This window comes from Sinocyclocheilus rhinocerous, unplaced genomic scaffold, assembly GCF_001515625.1.
Source record: "Sinocyclocheilus rhinocerous isolate Xijiao unplaced genomic scaffold, SAMN03320098_v1.1 scaffold1390, whole genome shotgun sequence".
NCBI classification, from domain to species: Eukaryota; Metazoa; Chordata; class Actinopteri; order Cypriniformes; family Cyprinidae; genus Sinocyclocheilus; species Sinocyclocheilus rhinocerous.
In genome coordinates this window covers 822,658-827,561 of record NW_015665627.1, presented here as the reverse complement: position 1 = coordinate 827,561, position 4,904 = coordinate 822,658, and the positions used below count along the sequence as shown (strand labels likewise).

Genomic DNA, 4,904 nt, shown 5'->3' with positions numbered 1-4,904 from the left:
CAGTGGACAGCTATTTGGAAGCCATTTTGAACCATTTAAGATGTAGCATCATGTCCCAACCACCAACTGGCGAACCCCCAAAGCGTTGTCTACGATTCCATTTAATTGTTGTCTTTTTATCTATTTTTTGTTTTGAGATATTGAATAATATATTCAAAATGGCGGCAGGAAAAGGGGATGCACCATGTACCTGGGCAATAAGTGTTAAATAATTTTATTCTCAGAAAACCAGACAGGTACAAAAATATATTTTTCATTTAAATAGGATGTCAGTAATAGTTTCATCCAGATTTTAACAATACATATTAAATAGTCTTCAGATTTTATCATTTATTTCAATGCTTACAGTCTATATTTATTTATTAGGTCATATAAAACTTTAGGCATGTATGTATACTGTATGAGTGCAGATATATGTGTGCATGATTGTGTTCGAGTGTGTGGTGGGAGGGTGTGTGTGCTTGTGTGTGTTTGTATTTGTGCTCACATGTGTATGAATAGCCCACCACCCCACACACACACACACTGCCCCAAACACCCCTGGCCCATATACACACACTCTTACGTTTTGTTTGTTACACTTCACATTTCTGTGCCGTCATGAGTCATGACATAGCTTGTTGTTATTGAATGTTCTTATGTGTATTCATACCATTTTCACGTAGTAAATATTTTAAAGACGTATTTTTTAAGACCACTCATTAAGTTCTATTGATTTACTTTTTATACGTTTGATTCATGGTGTCCACTACAAATAAATAAATAAATAAATATATATATATATATATATATATAGTAAATTTCCATATAATCGAATTTAGTGCTTTCTGGTTTATTTTTGTTTTATTTATGAAAATATTGATTTGTAACATTCGTTTTAATAGATTACCTTAGAATTTAATAGATTCCCTTTTTAAAGATAATTTTATGAGACTAGATTACTTTTTTAATCTCTCAACATTTTACAGCAGTAGCCACCATGTTGTAAAGACAATAAAAAAATCTACAAAATTACAATGAAATTAAAACACACACACACACACGCACGCACGCACGCACACACACACACACGTTATTTGTATTAACGTTTGTGTATGTATTCAGCTATCATGTTTGTGTCTTATTATGTACAATGTATTAGTGTTTAAGCTTTCTTGTTTATCAAATTATAAATAGTTTTTAGGTATTGCTGAACTTCGGATTTCAGAATTAAAAATAGTGGTTGAGGCTAGATTACTCTTCTTTTATGAATCCATTAGAAAAACGTTTCACTGTTTCGAAGCGCTCGAAACACCACGCGCTGGTGATGCCTGCTGGTCAAAACTGTATAAATGCAACACAAACTCAGGCTAAGCATGCTTAAAACAGCTTTTACAAACCCATTCCAAATGTTTTATTGAAAGTGCAATATATTAAATGCAATTAACAAATCATCAAAAAGGAAAAGTTGGGGGGGGAAAATATACACTACCATTCAAAAAATTTGGGGTCAATAAAATTTGCATTTTTGAAAGAAAATTTGTTATACTTTATTTAGCAAGAATGCATTAAATTGACCAAAAGTGACAATAAAACTTCAGTTGTTTTAGCAGGTTGTGTATTTCAAATAAATGCTGTTTTTTGTTTTAACTTTCTGTTCATCAAAGAAAAAAATGTATCATAGTTTCCACTAAATTATTCAGCAGCACAACTGTTCTCAACATTGACAATAATAAGAAATGTTTCTTGTGTGACAGATCAGCATATCAGAATGATTTCTGAATGATCATGTAAACTTTAAGACTAATGGCTGCAGAACATTCAGATTTGCCAACACAGGAATAAATTACATTTGAAAATATATTAAAATAGCAAAGTTTTTAAAAATGTAATACTAATTTACAATATTATGGATTTAACTGTATTTTTGATCAAATGCAGCATTGGTGAGCATAAGAGACTACTTTCAAAAACATACAATTTTTCCAACCCAAAACCTTTCAACAAGTAGATTTGACCAAATAAATGAAAGATTCTTTTAAAAAATAGATGTTTTGACGTTTTGAATTGATTTGTTGAGCTTTGCTGATCTAGAGCACTAGTACTATTTCAGCAGTTACCATGCATGACTTATAAAATACTTTACAGAAGTGTTTACAGTAGCTGCATCACATCAACATTTAGAAAGTGAAAACCTGTCATGTTAGACAGATTTCAAAAAGTCAACACATGCACTCGCTTTACAGGAATATCCAACCACATTCTTCAGTAAGGATTACGAAACACATTTCCTTGCTTGCACGGTAAAACATGATTTGTTGGTTTAACTTAAAAAAGTAAGTAACCTGGTTGCCTTAAAATGTTGAGTTCATTGAAACTAAGAATTTCAGTTATTAACAAGATAGTGTTTTTGTTGTTTCAACAAATATTTTTTTCTAAGAATTAAAGACTATTTTAACTTAACATTGTTTTGTTGTCATAACTTTGGTTTAAATATTGTATCCACTTATTCAGTCAATCAGTAAACTTTCAAGTCATCTTTATTTATATAGCGCTTTATACAATAGCCTACTGCTCAAAGCAGCTTTACAGGAAAATAGTTTGTCAATAATGCAAGAGGACAATAACAAAGAGTCATTTTTCCAGTCAGTTCATTGATGATTCAGTGATGTCATCATCCAGTTAAAATTTAAGTTTACTCAACTACATATAGTTTGTTATAAGAATTACCTAAAAAGTTTACATGGTTGCCTTCAAATTATGAGTTAAATAAACTTAAAGACAAAAGCTTTTTGTTAACTAATTATAACAGACAGCACAAATAAACCAATTTAAACATTCATGTTTATTAAAACATTCACTGCTTGAACGAAAACATTACAACACAAATAAAAAAATTAAAATCAAACAATTTTGCCTTTAAGATAGTCTTAACGCACTCTAAAAAAAAGATGGTTCTTTAAAGGTTCTTTACGCTGAAAAGGTTCTTTGTGTTAGAGTTCATGCAGGGTTCTTTATTCCCGCCCTTTTTGTTTTTTAAATCTGTAACTGTCAAAGCTCCTCATTACTGATTTTCTGCAGCTCAGACTGACTGTTAACACACTCTCAACAGGTAAATTATTTCATTCTTTAATTTAAATACAAATTTAACTTTAAAATTGTAACTGGTTTTCAAACAAACATGTTCTTTTCTCTTTTTAGTTTTCTGGTCATATGTAAGTGTGAGCAGCTCTGTTAAGATGAGGATACTTCTCTCCTCTTCTCCACTAAGTAACAGAGACACTGAATTTATAATACATATTGTTAGAATTTTTTATTTAATTTAACACTAGAACTCTCTATTCTATTTCTATCTACTTGTTTTCTTTTTAATCATTATAAAAAAATAATTATAATTGACCCTATAACACTAGCTCTATCTATTCTATTTCTTTTCTATCTACTTTTTATTCTATTTATTATAAAAAACCTTGCTATGTGTACTGCGTTAGACCAACCGGAACTTGTCACAACACTTATATATTGTTGCTCTTTTGTTGTTTTGATTGCTTCTATTACCGTCATTTGTAAGTCGCTTGGGATAAAAGTGTCTGCTAAATTATTAAATGTAATTATTACTTGGGTTTATGCATAAACATACCAAAACAGTCACAAAAATATTAAAGCTATCCCATGACTTTATATCACTTTTTTATTTTAACATTGTGAAGGGCTCACATTCCTATCTATTCTATTTCTTTTCTATCTACTTTTTATTCTATTTATTATAAAAAACCTTGCTATGTGTACTGCGTTAGACCAACCGGAACTTGTCACAACACTTATATATTGTTGCTCTTTTGTTGTTTTGATTGCTTCTATTACCGTCATTTGTAAGTCGCTTGGGATAAAAGTGTCTGCTAAATTATTAAATGTAATTATTACTTGGGTTTATGCATAAACATACCAAAACAGTCACAAAAATATTAAAGCTATCCCATGACTTTATATCACTTTTTTATTTTAACATTGTGAAGGGCTCACATTCTGTCCATTTTTGCTTTTGGCCTTTATAGACATTGTTGTTTTTACATAAACAAATGGAAGGAGGCACATTGTAACTCTAAACTCAATTGTGCATTTTTCAGATGCTGTCACATCCTACAATCTTGTCATCTGCAGAGAGAAACTGCCACTCAGTCACACCAAAATACACATAATGATGGACTTACAGGCAGATTGTGAAAATACTGTATCACTTGAACTTGGACTTCATTAAAATAATAAAAATAAATATATAAATAATTTTTTACAGGGAAAGTCAAATGTCATGACAAGTATACGTTTCATTTACCAAAGCCATACTTTACAATACAGACAAGGCTTTTAAATTACATAAGACATGAAACTAGATTTTAAAAAACTAATTTAACACATTTGTGTCTATCCTTATTGACTGTTTATATAAGCTATTATTACTGACTGTTATTCAAAAAACTATAGTTTTGAACATAATGTCTAATGCAATATACTTATTTATTCACGCAGCAGTACAATGGGTTCCGGTGAGGCACTTCAATAACTGCTCTAGTAAACTGAAAGAAGAGTTTGTACCTTCAGAACTTCATCTGAACCAAGGTTATGTCAGCAATATCAAACGAACTCTGAGGGAGGTGCTGGTTTGATTAGCTTATAATGTGCATAAAAGGGACAGTTCGAGTGGTTATCTCATTTCATCTCAAGAAGCTCCATACAAGGCATTCATGTCATTATTCAGCTTAAGTCAGTTCAATGTTGATTCAGTTTAGATCAATAACAGTGTCAATGTTGCAAAATTAGTCTCAAAATTAGCTGAATGTTAATTGACTTTTAAACCCAAACTGAGCAAGTCAAAGGCGACAGTTGCAAGAAACCAAAACTCCATCAGGTGACAGTAGTGGGGGGGG

General features: G+C 31.0%; 1 long non-coding RNA gene across 1 annotated transcript in view; it reads right to left on the bottom strand.

Moving 5' to 3' along the window:
• Positions 1-4,904, bottom strand: part of LOC107731430 (uncharacterized) — a 16,651-nt gene that overhangs the window by 155 nt on the left and 11,592 nt on the right. The gene's annotated exons all lie outside the window — the stretch shown is intronic.